General features: G+C 44.1%; 1 protein-coding gene across 1 annotated transcript in view; it reads left to right on the plus strand.

Annotated features, from left to right (window-relative positions):
* The window catches only part of PUDP (pseudouridine 5'-phosphatase), a 758,189-nt gene that overhangs the window by 302,719 nt on the left and 436,461 nt on the right, over positions 1-19,009 (plus strand). The window lies entirely within an intron of this gene.

Genomic DNA, 19,009 nt, shown 5'->3' on the forward strand with positions numbered 1-19,009 from the left:
GTGAAGATTAGAAAAGAGACTCAAATAATTCCTTTCAGACACAAGGACTGGGAGAATAAGGTGGCGCTATATGCAGACGACTTGTTGGTATTCACATCAGATTTGGAGACAACGGTCCCTCTTTTAAATGACCTTAAGTAAGGGTCCGGTGGCGTTTTTTCTATCTCGATCCCCCTGCCTCGAGACCGCATTCAGGGGTGAGATCGACAGAGCGAGGAGGGGCGCTCCGGCCACTCGCATCAGTGGGTCCTGTGGCATTTTTCCTGCCCATTCCCCCTGCCGTGAGACCACATTCAGGGGTGAGATCGACAGAGCGAGAAGGGGCGCTGAACCTCCCTGCCTTCATTCAGTGCTTTACTGTTTCGATCGCCTTGACCAAAGACCGCGATCAGAGGTGGGATTGACGGAGCGTAGTGGAGGCACTAGGATCTCCCTTCATTCGTTTGGAGTTCCAGGACCAGTGAGGGTTGTGTGGTTCCCTTAATCGCTCGGGACGCTTGCTGCAGGTCCCGGATCGAGAGCTCCAGTCATGCCCTGCATTTGATACGCGGCTGGCTTTCCTCTTGGTGACATCCTGCCGTGATCCCCCTGCTCGGAGACCGCGATCCGGGTCGGGTCGGGGTTGGAATGGGGCGGGGGCGCTCTACCATCACCACTGAATCTCCCCAAGTTCTGCGGAGGATCCTACAGCAGTGGGGGCACGCTCGCCGAGCACCCTAAAGGCATGATGGATACACTGAATGCATGCTGGACGCCCGGCCCTGACCCGACGCCTCTGCCTGGGGTGAATTAACAAGAAGCGTGCGGGTGAGTGATACCGGCCAATGTATCTGGCAGACCCTGTAACATTGATTTTAGCCCCGCCCACTACGGTGCAATTGCACTGCAGTTATCGGGCACAGTGTATAATTAACGAGGGCTGAAATTCCTGGCCCTGGAGAGCATTTGCTCCATCTGGGGCTTGAACTCTGTTTTTTGTGGAAATCACATCTCCCTCTTGCTTAACACAAGGATCGCCTCATACAAAATGGATACTTCCAAGAAACAAACAAAGGACTGAAATCTTCAAACCCAGTGATAGAAAAGGAAAGAGGACATCATTTAAGGAGATCATTGCTGCCATCTTACCCTAGTCATGTAAATAAAACAAATGACCTCTCTAACAGCTACACTACAGACAAAGGTAGACTCTTAAATTCTTAGCCTCTACACCGGTCCTACCGTTCTCCACCCCATGGCTTTTGGATATCTTTCATTAGCCCCTCCTTGGTCTTACTTAACCGGACGTGGTTCCCTATCTCGTTAAACAATGGTCGCAAAATTGGAACCCATGGGCATCACTGCCTTCACCATAAAATATCCCCCAATCTATTGAAAAAACGCAGCAAAACTCTTTAAACACTGGTTACTCAAAACTTACCCTGAAACACTTATCTCAGATATATATTTCTGCTCTAGCAAGGGATGCCCCGAACTGCTGATGGGGACTACTTTACATACGCTCCAGGAGCATTAATTGATCTGTCCCAGCTCCCCTCTATTTAGCTCTCAACACTGCGCGCACAGAACATGGTCACAATGTCAATAGCAAACTGACTCAAAAGGTGCATGTCCGCGGCCTCCCTTATACCCCACACCCTAAAACCACCACTTGCATGTCTCAAGGTCACTGAGGTTCATATACTAAGAACCAGTATACTCCCTCCCCTCCTTTATCACTCACTACATAATCCCGCCCAACATGCCCCCCTCTCGCTCAGCCTAGACTGGATTCCAGACTCCGGAAATCAGGTTCGAATTGCCACACAATTAACTACCCTCCCAACCTCTCCAAAAACGCTATTAAATCGCTAAAACACAGAATACTCAAAGCTAACCCAGAATCCCTTATCTCTGACCCCTATTTCTGTCAAAAGAAAGGGGCGATCACTAGCGACTTGCGTTCCAATCCTTGCTCAGAATCGCCGCAGCCAAGAAATGTTCCCACTGTCTTAAACTTCGGCTGTGACATCACCCTCATTCAGAGCAAATGCTACTATATCCATCTATAACAATGGTATTATACTAATTCAGGCCACCGACTGCAACCTGGCCATCATTGATGAAAGATTCGACCGCATTAAAAAGTCACTTGACCATAGCGACCACGCCTTGTTTCTCAGGTGACTGCCCTGCTGCTTGAGGCCTGCCTTGTTTCTCAGAGGCCTGCCCTACTACTTGAGACCCGCCTCCCTGCTTGAACGAGAGAGAACCGTCTCCTTGAAACCCAGGACTACCAGAGTGACCCCAAGGGTCAGTTGGTTGACCGATTGTTCTGAGCTACAGAGAACCAACAAGCTCCGGGAGCCTCCCTGCCACTGTCTACCTGACATGTCTGGACTGCAACTGGACCTGCCTTTGCCCATCTGGCCTCTGCTGGAGTGAGCTTCTGATCCCAAATAGTGCTTACTCAGTTGAGCTCCTCCATCACAGCCGACCTGAACTTGTGACTTTTTCCAGGTCTAGGGCTACCAGATACACACATTAGGGGGCATATGTATGAAGCCTTTTTCCCGTTCGCAAACGGGCCGATTCTCAGAATCGGTCTGTTTGCGAACGGAAAAAAGCCTTTTGGGATGTATCATCCCAAAAGGCCCTCGGACAATATGGAATTTGCGATTCCCTATTCTGCGAATGCATTTAAGGAATCGCAAATTGCGATTCCTTAAATGCAATTCTGTAAGCACCTAAGTCGTGCGATTTTGCCTTTAGAAATCGCAAATTACCACCAACTTCAAGTACCTAATGGGTACTCGCAAATTGCGCATGCAATTCCCATTCATTCCTATGGGCCTCAAATAAGGAATGTGTAGGAATCGCTATTTGAAATGCGAATCCTACATACATTGCATTTTGGGAGTCCTTAATATCAAATCGGTAAAGTTGGCTATTAAGGACTCGCAAAATGCAAGGTTGATACATCTGGCCCTAAGCGCTTTATTCTACTTGGTCCTATTTTTACACAAACCTTTAAAATTGCATATTTCTGGTTTTACTGATTGGATTGTTTCATTGGATTCGTTGTGATCTCATTTTATGTATGATTTTTTTCTCTATTTTACTAAATTGGTTTGGGATTTTTGTTGTGTTGTGTTTTCACTTTATTACTGTTTAAGTGCGGCATAAATACCTAACACAGTGCCTCTAAGATAAGCCTGACTGCTTTTGTGCCAAGCTAGCAGATGGTTAGCACAGGTTTATTTAGTGGCTTTCGTGGTTCACCCCGCAAGAATTGTAGTTGATGTGTGAGAACGGTTTTCACCCCCTAAATCAAAAACCCAATTTCTTGCAATATCCATACCAGAGAAGAAGTTGGTGAATGTGGTCAATGGGGCCATTATAGCATAAACTATTTATTCATAAAGAATTTCTGGATACTTTTAAGAAAGACATCTGTTTAGGCACCTGTTTCATACCTATCGACATTTTGAGTATTTAAGGAGGGTGAGATTGAGTGGTTTTAAAGGAAGAACACATTGAAATCATTTTTTGGATTGTAAGAAAGGTTTTCAGGCGTGTGGTCCCATTGACATCTGTGGAAAGCATTCTCCTTGTTTTGGAATCCTGATGAAGCGTTTGAAGGATGGTGATACCTCTCAATTAAGGGAGAGTTTTGAGGCGAGCTATTTTGAAAAGACCATGTCCAAAGCATTAAAAATAATGCATGCATTTATCACCATAAACATGCAGATAGTTTTGGCAATTGTGAATTATGTGTATTTAGTGACGAAAAGGTGGTCGACGAAAAATGTATGGTGATGGCGAATCTAATATTTGTTTTTGAGTCAATACTGAAATACCTGGATGGTTACGGTATTGTTTTTTGTGGGTATGTCCCAGTTTGTCATTCTGTGCGCAACATATGACTGAGCAATAAAGTATTCAAAATAATAATTTTAAAAAATGCAGCAAGTAGGGCTGATTCAGAAGCAGACTGTCATTATACACCTATTTAGTCTTACACTCCCTTTCCCCTCCTTTATGGTCGACTCCCAATGCTAGTCTGCATTTGTGTTTCATTCTCTCAAACTATGTTACCCTCTAATTTGGAAGAGAATTAATAAAATGTTAACATTGCTTTCGAGGGAATATTTAATAATTAAGTATTGATGGACATGCTTCTAAAACTGGATCAAAAGAAACACGTATATGCAATATCCCCCAAGCATCCAACCCAGAGTATTTATTCAGCATACAGTGCAACACTAACCTTGTCTCCTGTCGTGGGACGCAAGGGTGTCATACATATTGTTCTTCTGGCTAGCAGTCAATCTATCCTTAAAAATGTTAGTCCTGTTTCCTTTCTCTCTATAGATTTGTGCTCGCGCCTCTAAATGGGTATTTGTAAATCATTTTAAGACTACAAAAGCGATCAAATTTAAAAATACAAATACACAAAGGACCTCTTTTTAGCAGAAAGTAATTAGTACATTAAAATGCAATCGTTGGCACTAGCGAAGAACCGAGCAGCATTCCAAACGCCCGGAGGAGGGCAAAACAATGATTAGTGGATGCTGAATGGGGAATGTATGCATCGGATAGCGTCCGATATTGTTGTGATTTTTTACCGCGTGCCTCTGTGAGCTAAAGAGAGCGAGGAGTGGAGGAATGCAAATTAATTTGGCAAACAAGTCAGCTGCGCGCGCACAGTTGATTCCGCGCTGAATGTGGGGGGAATCCATTCGATTTGTGAGGTTATAAGGCCAAAACTGTGGTAAGGTCTGGAAAGACGCCTGCCGTAATTAAGGAGCAGAAAATGACGCCCTTCATAAATTCAGCTCATCAAGGCCTAGCTACGCCGGCTTAGTTTTGGAGTAGGCGCTGCCTGCACGCGCCACAACTTCATCAATCAACACTGTTTGTAGAACTGTCACTCTCCGACGCACAGTGGTGTTTAATGACGATGACGGATGAGGCAGTAGCAAACAGACACGGAATTAAAAAAAACGTTTTTAATGGTGAAATGAAAATTCCAAATAATGAATGCTAATATTTAGAATCGGCTCTTTGTTAGTGCATGTCGGTGGTCGCGAATTTACGACAGTGCCATTTTCAGTAGTAAGAAGTTTTGGCCTGCAGCTTTTTCATAATCAAGAGTTTCTAAAATGTTATTAAATGATTCCGGCATGAACGGTAACATGACGTTCCTTGGTTCATTTTTGTATTATCGCGAAATCCCTCGTCCGCGTCTTGTGGCGAGGAAACGTTTACAAAGGTAACAGCTGGGCATTCATCTGGCGCCGAGGTGCTAATCTTGTCTATCAGAGACTAGGACCTGAACAGAAGAATAAAGTGCCACTGTAGAGCGGCTAAAGGAATTATCGGACTGGAATCTGCCATGTCCGGTGCATTTCACCTCACAAGCGCAACCTGTTGCTGATCCAATTTCAAGCAAAGTGCTTAGAGATTATCCCAGGCACGAAAATGTCTTGTGCACTGTCTGAGCTGCCAACCCAATCTTATGGTCCACGTCACCCCAGCTGCTGGCGGACTCATCTGTGACTCGGAGTTTTTCACCTTGATTCATCTTTTCAGCCTCTGTAACCTTGACTAATGTCCCCTACCTAGAAAATACGTTTCTCACGCCAGAACTCCCTTAAAGATTGGAGACATGCCAAGGGGTCTTACCGACCTTTTTGGGGAAAGCTCGTTCTGTGTGCTCAGTCAGCAACTAGAAAACGTGCCTGCATTCGGAGGCCGCAGTCAAAATCCATCTGTCTGCAAAAAAAATACCCGAACCTAAATTATTTCTTAACATGACTCCACAATCAGTCTTTGTCAATGCATGCCTAGAGGTGAGATGCCAGATAAATGGATTCTCGAATTAAAACAAATATATATATATATTGAACGCTTTACCTTTTGTAGAGCTTATTCAAGTTTTGTTGTCAATCTATACAAAATGCCATTTCCCCCCTCTTAATAGCCATATTTGCTAGTTCTAGAGGCAGTCTGGCCCTTCTGTCCATACCCTAGCAACTGCCTGGAATTGCTGTATTGTAGTAGTACTGTCCCGACCCTTTGTTTGTCAGAGATAATTTATGCTCTATAATATGATAGGTAAGATAGCTCAGTGAGTGAAGTGCCTGCTCCTGAGGTGTGTGCAGCCAGCATGTTGCAGGTTTGAATTCTGACAGGACTTTCATAAACTTTCCTTGTTATGTGCTTGCCAACTTTAGCACCATTGAGTGAATAGTTGTAAAGATGTTACTTACTGTACTAGAAAAAAATGCAATTATCTGATGCCTAGCACTACATTAAACACCAGGGCCAAAATGTACTATTAATTCCCGCAGCGCAGCACACAATTGGTCTAACATCCATGCCAAACTGCGACCAGGCCACTTTCCTCCTCAAATGGTCTCACTGAAAATATCACTTCACAGAGGACACGTTTACGCGTCCCCTGAGCTCTGCTACTCGTTTCCTGATCCCATTGAGTATTGTCTTGAGCGCAGTTGCTTCATATTATAGTTCCAGATGGCTTAGCTTATTCTCTAAGTTATTTAATGTTCCTCTTAGTTAATGAGGTCCCCCACACACCCTAGGTACATAAATGCTTCTATTGCAGGCCTTCATTGCTTCCTGTTCTGTAAATGTAAATGTATAGGTATTTATATAGCGCCGATCACCACTACGGGTATCTCAGCGCTGTATTCATACCGCTGAAGGAACCCTTCCTGGCTTTCCATGTGAGGTGTCCACTCCTGGGCACCCCCATGGTGAGGCCAGGCATCCCAGCGCTGTTGGGGCCGTTGTGGAGATTAAGCAAGCTATTGCCCAGAGTTGCAGCGTGGAACCCATGATTAGAATAGGCACTAAGGCGAGAATATCCGGTCCGCGGAATTTATAGCCCGAGACCCTGCCGCGACGGGAATCGAACCCTGGTCCCGGACCAGTGCTCTGCATCGAGGTCTGCCGCTCTAACCATTGAGCCACACTTCTCCACTGTTCTGTTGTTCTGTGGCCTGAATAGATACAAAGTGCTCGTTTATCCCAAAGTATCATCCAATATATTCACTTACCTTCCTGCAAAATGCCATGTCAGTCAAAGTTGAGGTTTTGAGTTGCCAGAGTCTGTTCATGTCAGTGCCAGAACCCACTTCACCCGAAGGAGCCCCAGTGAGTGGTCTCACAGCGTTCTGGGTAACTCTATCAATTTGCTGTAAGTCATGCATCAGTCTCACAGTTATGCTCTGACTCTGTAGAAGCACTCTGTAGCGTTGACTAGCATGGATATGCTTTCAGATCTGGGTGGTTTGAGGTGCAAAACATGCCCCACGTGGAAAAGATCCTCATACTGTAACACTGCTCTGTGGCTGGTGCCTTGGGACTGATCTAATCTGTAGATCAGTCTCTACTGAGGTCTAAGTTGGTATTGAAGTTCCCAGTGGAAAGAAATACATTTGCAGCATTTCGTCGTTTCTCCAAAAGCTCTTCATTAAAAGATTGGTTGATCATAAGTTGTGCTGTATACATTAGTAAGGATCAGCACCATCACCTACCTGCCATCTTCACCACTAATGAATTTATCTACCCTGAACCTCACTGATTTGTGTATCAAAATTGCCACCCACCTCAAGTGTGTACTTTATGGTGCCTATTACCTGTTGCACAGATACTTCCATCAAATGCTGCGTGCCCCCTGTCTGTGAAATTGCTCTCAGGAAGCATACTGATGCAAACATTGTCCCATTGCAGGTAAGCCAACACTTGTATTTTGGATTTGGCCTAGTTATTTAGACAAATGCATTCCAAGTGAGGAATTTTATTTATAATGGTGTGGTCAGTTTTTAGCCCAATCCCATTCTACTTCATGTATTGGTCAACATTGCGACCTGCATAAACACCAGTGTCCAACCTGTGACAGCTATATTGCTCTGTTGCAGAGTGACACTTTCTGTATGTTACATTTAACCAGAACAACCCTCCACTTACTCTGAAATCGACCCAATTATCTGTCTATACCCCATCCTCATTAACATGATTCACCCCGCCCCCAAGCAAAGAGTTGCAATAACTGGTTTTGTGATTGCACACTGGTGCAAACATACATCTGGCAACATCGACCAGATTGTGCAGTGCGCATAAACATGAAATATGCCCACTGACACCTTGTGTCAAGGAAAGCTCAGCAACGTAGTTATTTCTTTTCAGTATGCTCAAGCAGCAACCACAATTCTTGTCAGGGTAAAGCACAAGCAAACCCCCAAATTAACATGTGCTCAATCCTCTGGTAACTTGGCACAAAGCAGTCAGGCTTAAATCAAAGGCAATGTATAAAGTATTTGAGCAACACTTCCAACAGTGACAAAGTTAAAACACACCACAAAAGGATCCGACACCAGGATTAGAAAAAAATAGTAATTTTTAATGAATAAAACAAGACCAAAATGACAAAAATCCAGTCAGTAGAGTGTGTGATGATGGGATTGCGTGGTAATGGACGCATTCTAAAGGCGGTTTCTGTCCAGGACTGCGGTGGCACCACCTGGCAAGGTAGGACTCACAGTTGACAGAGTCGAGGTGCTGGGTTCAAGGTTGCTCAAGCCTTCTGTCCCTGAAGTTCTAACCAGGAGGCCAGCCACCTAGCCCTTGGAGTCGCTTTAGGGACCTGGATTCAACAGATGCAGGTCCAGTCCTTCTCACCCAGGCAAGAGGGTAGCAGGTCAGCACAGAGGGGCAGCAGCTCCATCAGAGTAGCAGTCTAGCAAAGTAGCAGTCCTTCTTCCTGACAGAGTATCCACAAGTTCAGATGTGTACTGAAGAGTTGGTGTCATGGAGTCAATATTTATACCTGCGCCACCCTTTGAAGTGGGGATCCTGCCTCCCCTGTCCTGGCTGCAGACTAACAACAGGGGGTATGCAGCCCTTTGTGTGGAGGAAAGGCACAGCCTATTTAAGTGTAAGTAGGGCTGTACTCCGCTCCACCCTCCCATCCTACCAGTGATGCCTCATCCATGCACACCTAAGCTCCCTGGTGTGTGTGACTGTAAAGGAGCAATGCACAAAGCCTCCTGTCAACTACACCTAGTTATGTGACCCACAGACAGCCTGAAACCGGTCCTAGGATGCTTGTTTCCAGTCCAGGGAGGGCCTGGCCTGGCAGTTTGGACTGGACTGTTCCCATTGGGCGCAGGGTCAAGACTGATTTGCATATGGCTGGGTCCAAATTGGAATGGCATGGTGAGCAAAATAACGATGGATTTAGGCCCAGATCTCTGTATTGGGGTGAATGAATGACATTGTTCTGCATTCTGTCCATCAATTGTTCTTTTTGCAACTTTCTGAAAGTGGCATTTTCAAAATTGTACTTAAATTCAGATATCACCATGAGAGATGATTTTTCATAACAATTCCAAAGACACTAAACATTAATTAGTTACCTTCTCCCATGTGCAAATGATCACTCAATAAATATTATAAGGTAACTCCAATGTTATCCTATGGGAGAGGTAGACCATGCCGTAATGAAAGACTACTTTGAGTATTTTACTGCTAGGACATGTACAACTAAAAAGTACATGCCCAACTTTTTAAATACACTGCACCCTACTCTCTGGGCTGTCCAGGACCTACCCTAGAGGTGACTTACATGTCTTAAAAAAGAAGGTTTGGGCCTGGCAAAAGGATTATTTTGAGAGGTTGACATGGCAGTTTAAAACTGCACACAAAGGCTGCAATAGCAGACATAAGACATGTTTAAAGTGCTACTTAAGTGGATGGCATAATCAGTGCAGCAGGCTCCCTGGTAGTATTTAATTTACAGGCCCTGGGCACAGTTAGTGCCACTTTACTAGGGACGTACAAGTTAATTAAATATGCCAATTGTGTATAAGCCAATTCTACAATGTGTGAAGGAAAGAGCAGAAGCACTTCAGCACCCGTTAGCAGTGGAAACGTTTGCAGAATCCTAAAGAAAGTAAAAGCAAAGTCAGAAAATCAGGAAGGCTTAAGGCACAAAGCTTGCATAAAGACCACAACAAGGATGCCAGGTCTAACACTTCATAAAGCAAGTCCCCCTTCTCTCTGGCCAGTTGCAGCACTGTTTCTTTGGCAATTCCCCTATTGTGTTGCTCTGTGTAAATCTGAAGAGCTACACAACGATATTAGCAAATAGTTTGGAGAACGCAGAGACATAAGCATGTGCAATGATCTTAAATGTGAAGGGAAGAAACTTGATTCTGTTTGAAAAGTTCTGAAGGAAGAAGAAATGTGCAGGGGGCTTAGGTTACCAGATTTTACTAATTAATGTAGAGCGGAACAACTGAGTGTTATTTATGGATGGTCCCACAGGGAATCTGGAAAACACTAACTGCATATGGACAGTGTAGCAGCTGGGAGGCCGGTGTGGAATATCACTTAGTTTCCCAAAGCTGATAGATAAATGAACACATACACATTTGAGGCTCTCAGACTGCTTTTTGATGTCTGAAACAATATAGTTTCCGATTCCAAAGTTACGAGACATCCCTCCTGTTACACTTCAATACATCACGATATAAACTTAACCCCAGCCTTACATGTGGATGCTTGGGCAAGTGGAAGATAGGGGATTATAGGATCTTGATAGATATGTTTCAAATGGGCCACATTAAATAATTTGAAGATTGTAAAGAATTATTTGATCTGGATGAGTTAGCCCTCTCTTCCTTCAGATCAGATAGTGGTCTTTAGTTTTGGTAAATAAACTGCTGGACATTCAGATATGATGTAGTTAGAAATGGTATCTAAATCTTACGTAAATTCAAAAGGGCAGTTTTCTAACAATTATAAAGCCTTGGATGAAGCCCAAGATACCACAGGCTGGCCTTAATAGATGAGATGGGAAACTGACTTATATAGGCACAGAACCTTTGCCAAGGCTGTGGATGGATCTGGCAAAATCAATCCCTTTCCAACCCAAAAAACACTACACAAATTACTGACAGATTGTTGTATAACATCTAGAAGATTGGAGCTGGCGTAACCAAATACAGATGGGAGCTATTGGAGGTATGTAGGCAGGACATTTGCTGATATTAACCTAGATGTGTGTTCTTTTTACTTTGAAAACATATTTTTATTGAAAATAGACAATTCATACCATCACAAACATATTGTATAATTCTTTAAAAAGGTCATATTGTGTCATAACTCATTTAAGTTTTCCCCTTTTCACCTTCTCACCCACAACTTCCATTGCCCCCTCCTCGCAGACATAATTAGGCATTTAGATGCAAGCCGATCTCCCTCCTCCATTTCATAACATCTGGTTTGCAAATCACTTTAGAAATTTAGATCTAATACTCTTAATCTTTGAGGTCTGGTAAAAACACATTTGATGCTTGTAAGATGACCAATTAGTGGTCTTTGAAACTGGTGGCACTGTTAAGCCGACTCATACATTATTTTCTCCATAGATAGAACCATCCCTAATTTAGTGAAACACCTTAACCTTGTAAAGGGTTCAGACTTTTTTCAGTCAGCAGGAATCAGTAGTTCGGTGAATATTAAAAGATGCCCAATGAGTGTCCTCAGCGCCCTTTCACATTGTGAATGCTGAACAAGACTACATCTGGGGGTTCCCATATTGGGAAACCTATAGTTTGTTTAATGTTGCTGAGCATCTCCTTTTGAAAATGTCTGAATGTAGCACATGGCCACAAAATTTGCAAGCTTGATCCTTCTGGATCCCCACATCTCCAGCATTCAGCTTTTAGATTGAGATATGTCTCTTTGAAACTTTGAGGTGTAGGGCACCAATTATACACGAGTTCATGCTTTTGTCCACTGTGCATTACATTTAATAGATAGCAATTATACAATTCCGCCGGTTATCTCAGTCTTTGCCTGCTATAATTCTCTGTAAGTTCCCCACCCACACTTTGTGGAATTTTCAGTTGTTACTTAGTTATTCCTTTTCCAGCAATTTATATGTATTCAATATTGCCCCGTTTGATACTGGGCAACTTATCATGGATTTTTTATAGGAAGTAGAACCTCTTGTTGCCAAAGATGTAATGTTGGGGTGCATGACCCAGTGACATATTTGAGCATAAATCAATCTACTGTCTTCTGTAACCCCTTCAGTGCCACGCCCTTTCCCCGCCCTGTGCCGGGCGTTGCATTAGCGGGCGGGGTTCATGACGAGATAGTCTCGTCATGGGCACAGCGCAACCGTGCTCCATGACGAGACTATCTCGTCATGGGCACTGAAGAGGGTAAAAGAGAACTCCGTTTGCATTGTAGGATGGATTTAATCTCTCCTTTGTGGAATAGGTCATGCACTATGGGACATTCACCATCTTGCCATCTACAAAATGGCTGCCCCTGCAAGGCTAGAGTGTACTCAGGATTAAAGTGAATCAGTGTAAAGGGTAAGAAGTCAGCTCCAACTTCCAGTTCACTTCATCCTGAGTTTTCATTAGTATGCCTTTTATATCACTGGTGTATGTGTATTTAGGGCTTGTATACCTAGGCAGGCATAAGACAACTGAAAGGGGCTGTCCTCTCACAGCTCCATCAATAAAAATCAATTTGTTGTTTGTCCTGCAGGCAACCCAATCTTGGAGGAGTCTCAAAGGTGTTGTTTTGTTGTATCTCTAAATGTCTGGGAATGCCATACCACTTTGGATCTAGAGGCTGACGAGAGTGTTGAAGAGATGCTGGCTCTTCCACCCCCCTACACATAAAAGCCAATAATTTCCTCTGCACAGATAATATTTCTTCTTTTGAGATCTGAGTGGGCGGTGTTTGGAAAACATGAAGACAGTACTGAAGAGCATTAATTTTTAAAGTGCCTATTTTCCCCAGCCATTAAAGTGGAAGGCTGCTTTATCTTTACAAGCCAGTCAAAATCACCTTCTTTAGGAGAGACTGGTTCACTTTGACCATTTAATCTAAGTTAGGTGTGACATTTAATCCCAAATAGAGGATATGCATTCCTGCCTATAAAAAGGGAAATCGATTCCTCAACTGATCAGCCTCTTCTCTGGGCAGGGAAATATTAAGTATTTCAGATTTGTCTGTGTTCATTTGGAATTTGCATTAGTGCCCCTAGTGATTTCTCTGGCTCTGTTGAAGTCAGTAGTGCATCATCAGCAAAGTGGCACATTTTATGCTGAACTCCACCGAATGGTATGCCTTTGAAACTAGGGGTCGTCTCTGGTCCTTGCAGCCCAAGGATCCCAAGTGACAGCAAATAAGAGGGGCGAGAAGGGGCAACCCTGTCATGTTCTCCTCTACAGCTGTATTATATCCGATTTGTTCCCATTCACTACCACTCTAGAGGTCTGATTTATATGGTTTAACTCTGTCTTACCGGCAGTTTCATAGCCACACATACATCCACCTTCATCTAGTGGCTGGTGGGGTGCAAAACTCCAGTTAAATAGTGGATTAAGAGACTATAGTAAGCAGGATACTCTGATCAGATTTAGGAAATGAATGGGATCGACATTTGGGTTCATTGTATGATGCTGCATCCACCCCTTCCACCCGAAGTGTCTCCTGGAGACACGTCCTTAATCGGTCCGTTCTGGGAAATTGTGTTAGATGGAATATCTAGGGCTCGAGTCAGGGTACCACGTGGGTGGACGGTGTCCCCCCACTTATTTTACCGGGAGCTCGATAACTGGAGCAAATGGAGCCACACATTCACTCTTTGGCCTCTCCGGGGCGAGATCGGAGCTCATTCAGAACGCTGCTCACGCGCTGGCTTCTCTGATGCAATCGCATCTAAAGGGTGAGCGAGGGGAGGCAATGAGTCTGATGGTGCAAGCCACCTTTCGTGGCGTCACTTCCTGTCATGACGTCAGCGTCCCCCCACTTCTTTTTTTAGGACTTGTGCCCTGGGAATATCCATAAGTATTTTCGGTAGGTAAGCTCCTTAAATTCCTGTGACGAAAACTCTATTCAGGGAATCAAAACTTTCTCAAACTGAGCCCCTCGCCTTTTTATACCGGATGACATTTGTACTGTCCCAAGTGCTCCTACATTCGACAGTCATGCATTGTATAATGGCACCTCTTTTCTCCCCCATTGTGTAGTAGTGGCTTGTTTAGCAGCCCATATTGGTAGTGTTATTACTTTGCCTCGGATCTAGCGGAGAGAATATGTCAGTTTATAAGGTATGCCCTGGAGAGTATATACTGGGAACGGAGGGATATCTGTGGAAAATATAGTATTAATACTTGTCTGAACATCTCTTCCAGTATCGCTGCAGTTTAGCGTAGTGGCATAGTGCATACATTAGCGTCCCCCTCTGCCAACACCCTCTCCAGCAGTTGGGTGATTTTGTCGGGGACACATCTGGATGCAGGTCGGGCCATAGTCCCAAAACACTGAGACTTTAGTCCTTCGGATTTTTATAGCTGGCTAGTATCCAACTGCAAAATTGTGTGACTAGTCCTAGTTTATGCAGGGTGATTTTCAAGAAACTCTAACAATTGCTTTTTCAGTTTTCAGTGCTACCATAACGGCTGGTATATTTTTTCTGTTTGCTTTTTCTGTTAGGTGAGTGGCTCTTTAGATGCTGTCATGAGTTTGGTGCCCCCTAATGAACCCTGGTTAATCCGCCTCTGTGAGGCCAGGCCCATATTTATCAAACCTGTTCGGTATCTAGGTTACAAAAGGGCAATGGGTCTGTGGAATTTACATTCTTGTCGAGCTTTATCTGGTGTTAGGATAACAGTTATATCGTTCTCTCACGGTGATTGAGTGAGCCCGACATCGCTCCAACACAGAATTTCAGAGTCAATGGTAATCAGCCGCGGTCGGTAGTAGGAGTAACTGCAGGGCGGTGACGTGGGGAGGGGGAGGGGCAGGGTGGGGAGTAGTAAACTATGGATTACGGAGATTTACAGGTAAGTTAACATATAAATTAATAAAATGAATTTTGTTGTATGCACTGCATCCCAGACCACCCTCTCTGTAGCCAGGGGCGTTCCTCATAAACATAACACTACTGACCGCGGCTGATGGTAATGTCCCTGCCAAGTTTTTATGTAGCATTGCTGAATAGCCATCTGTCCCAAGTGCTCTCCCACACTTCAGTGATCTTATGGCCAATCAAACTTCCTCAATGGGCTTATCTAAATATTCTTTGTTCCTATGCGAGGCGAGGTAGAAAACATATGGTTAAACATGCGCCACCTACTGCCCCTTTTATAGAGCTTTTGGTAAAAATGCGAGAAATACTACCAACCTGCCAGACAACTGCACTCCGCCTCCCTCACTCTTGCTCACTTTCCCTGCATCTGCTAGAGCCACAGTAGAGGTTGTTCCTTCTCCTAGCTCGCTGCCTGGAACGACCCCTCCCCACCTACGAACAGCACCCTCTCTAGCGGACTTCTGGAAGGGACTCAAGACCTGGCTCTTTAACTAGAGCCCTCCGAGACATCAGGCGCCTGGATACCCCTAGTTGGGATTAGCTGTGCTTACAAATACTGATTGATTGAGTGATTGACCTTCCCCTCTTCATCCAGTCTGTTCTCACCGACCGTGTTGCATATTTCAATTATATGCCTCTTGTTTTTGTCTGGCCCTTAACTGTAAGGCTAGCACTCAAACTGACTTATTCCTTTTGTGTAAAACCTATATTTTAATCTCAGGAGGGCACCCTCCCCTTTGTTTTTTCATTTATGTTAAGTTGTGCTCTGAATCTGTTTATTTTCCTTACTTTCCCTTCTGTACTATGGGCTTTAGTAGATTTTTGTTGGATTATTAATTTCCTAACTATCCCGACATATTCTAGTTGCTGTTCTCTATTGTTTGGAGAGGCCCCTAATGTATGCTTTCCGTGCATCCCACTTCATGAGCTGTGCGGTGTCATTCCCTTCGTCTTTATGTAGGAATTCTATCTTGGCCTATAGTTTGACAAGTTTTCCTGGGTCTCTTATAAGGTATTCGTTGACTCTCCATTTCCAACCCTCTTCCTTTCAGTTTCAACATCCCATTCTGCTGTCACATGTACATAATCTGAAAGGGTAGAATCCCCCATCACTGTGCACCTTGCTTATTTGTCTTTTATCTATGAGAATGCAGTCTTTCCTTGTGTCGGTTCTGTTGGAAGTGGAGAAGAAGTAGTCCCTCTCCCTGTAATGTGGATGTCTCCAGGTGTCAACCAGACCTGTTTCTTCACATAAATGTTTGTGTTTGAGGGCTGCACTATGGTCTGGACACTGGAGCGATCAAGATTGCCGTCCCATACCAGGTGAAAGTCTCCCGCACAACAATGCTTCCCTTTAGTAGTTGCCTCATGCGATGAAGGCATTGTGAAATGCATGCCTCCTGGTGTGTATTTGGATCATGTAAATTCAGTGTAATGCTAATAACAATAATAATGCTTTATTTTGCATGATAAAAAGATTACAAAAAACAGGAAAAAGGGATCAAGAAGATTCTTTAGTTATACATTATTTTAAAAAGCTGGTACAGTCATAATTCAAAGTAAAATCTGAAATTCTTTATTACATAAAAAAAAAAGAAAGACTGTGACGTGGAGGACTGCGTTCATTGTGGAGTCATAAGACTAATAGAGAGGTTCCATACATTGCACAGGAAAGCTGCTTAATTGTACACATACTGTCCTCAAGCACCAAATCAGAGCCTCTCTGCAGGCTTATTTATGAAGCATTAAAATGTCTTTGGAAAGAATAGGCCACGTTACATTGCTTGCGTTTACAACGCATGCCATTACAACGCGATCATTACAACAACCGTGTTGTAACATCGCATACCATTACAACGCAAGTCATTACAATGACTTGCTGTAGGGGCGGGGGCGCTGGATCTTGGAATAGTAACATTTGCTATTCCAACTCCTGTCTGTGAAACAGTAGGGAAGGTATTGGACTTTAAATCCGACACCTTCTGCCCTCAATAGCAAGTTATTGTAATGTCTTGCGTTGTAATGGTATGCAATGTAACAAAGCGGTTGTTGTAATGACCGTGTTGTAATAGCATGCGTTGTATCGCATGCGTGGTAAACAATGTTTACCCTTTGGAAACGGTGTCTACAGACAGTAGTGGAGGCATAGACAGGGAGTGTGCAAGATTTTCCTAGATACAAACATTGCAAAAGTACAGGAGAAGCGTATCAAGGAGATTCTTTACTATTGTTCATTATGAGGTTGGTAGAAGCACGATAAAAAGATACTCTGGAGTTCATTATCGTATTGTAAAAAGAAACTGCTGGTACTAATGCAGTTGCCAAGTGTCCCGGAGGATGGCATTCAGTCAAGTGCAGCAAGTGTTAACCTTCCTGTGCTGTGTTTCTTTATGAGTGTGAACTGTATCTGGGAATTAAGTCTGATTAGGATAGGTATGCCTGCTGTCTTACTGGGTGTGGATGAGGGAACTTGAGTTGGCTATTCTCTGCAAGTAAGTCTGCGCTGGTCTTTTGTCATGAGCAGGGGCGGCACCACTGTTGCAGCGGAGGAGCGTCGACCCACTTAACTGCCCCCGAGACGAAAAATAAAATGGTAATTTATTACCATTTTAATTTTATCCCCCATCCTGAACAGAGCGTCATGACAGGGGCGGGTAGCTGCTCAGTGACAGCAGCAGGTAGGAGGAGGGTGTGTTATGCATTACACAACCCATTGTTTAAAGTGCGCATGTCTTTTATGCCGGCTGTCTTGCGATGGCCAGCCACACATGCGCACTTTAAACTGCTCTCACCCAGCTGTCTAAATGACACCAGATCAACAAAATTCCAATCAGATAAACTAGAGAAACACAATTTAAAAAACTTCAGATGAGTATAGCACTTAAAAGCACAAAGCGCCACTTGCGGTTATCTGGACTTGTGAGGCCGGATAAAAGTCACAAGTTCAAGCTGGCCAGGCGTTGCGGACAAGTGCCACTGTAGAGCGAAGATGCCGATGAGCATCACAGATGGTTGTTGCTGGAGAATTTAACGTTGGTGGTCACCACACACTGCCAATGCTGTAGCGCAAAGTGAAGATCTCATGTTGCCGGTGGTCGCAGTATCGCCAAGAGTTACGTTCACTGGAGCTTTTTGTTGGCATTCAGCACAGGCAGCAAGACCTTGGTGCGAATGGGCTCCAGTCGCTTAGAGCCCAAAACTTTAGGCGTTCTCCTTTTTGAGTCAGAGGAGTGCACTCTGATACCAGCCGAGTGTCCAGGACCTTAAGAGGCAACTCTTGGAGATCAGGGACTCACTTTTGCAGAGGCCATTAGTGCTCAGGCAGTTTCAGTTGCAGGTTCAGATAGCAGGGGCAACAGTTTGTCAGAAAGATAAGATGCAATATTTATTTTGCTGTGGGACAGGGTGAATTTTGGCTGGGGTAGTAGTACTTACGAAGAGCTGGAATGAAGGCCTCGCTACAGCTGACTCCTCTCCACCAGCAATCGCCATCTGGCTTCTTTCTTCCTCTTTCTGTCCATGTGCAGTGTGTGCTCCAGCTCAAATGGAAAGCAAGAGTCAGGGTGGATAAGCAGGTGTAGGGGCACAAGAACAAAAAGACCAACATTCTGACTGCTTACCTTTTTAATTGGTGTGCAACTAGAGGTGGACAAGTCAATAAAAGCTCAAGTCAGTTGGCTGGCTCTGGCTCCCTTGAGGTCTTCTTGGGCTCTCAAGCCCAACATAAGCCACCCTTCCATGTGGCTTCTGCCTGACACCATGCTCTAACCTTGTGCACCAAGAGTTAAAGACAGAGCATTCACAGTTAACATAAAAAGATACCCATCTGAGGCCTGAACTGCACAATGTACAACAAGAAAACTAATGATCAATCACAGTTCACATGCTCGCCAATTATGTGATCTTATTCAAGTAGTTTATTTCACTGAGCCTTTTTTATCACCACATATGAGAGCACCTTCAGATAGGTGAGTTCAGGATGTGCGCTGTTCAAAAACCATTTGTGTTTCATTTAGTAGACTGCTGTGTTTCTCCATTTATAATAGGAATCTGCGCCATTGTTAGGGTATGCATGACAACTGACCTTCTTCTAGTTTA

The sequence above is a fragment of the Triturus cristatus genome, chromosome 8 (assembly GCF_964204655.1).
Source record: "Triturus cristatus chromosome 8, aTriCri1.1, whole genome shotgun sequence".
Taxonomy (NCBI): Eukaryota; Metazoa; Chordata; class Amphibia; order Caudata; family Salamandridae; genus Triturus; species Triturus cristatus.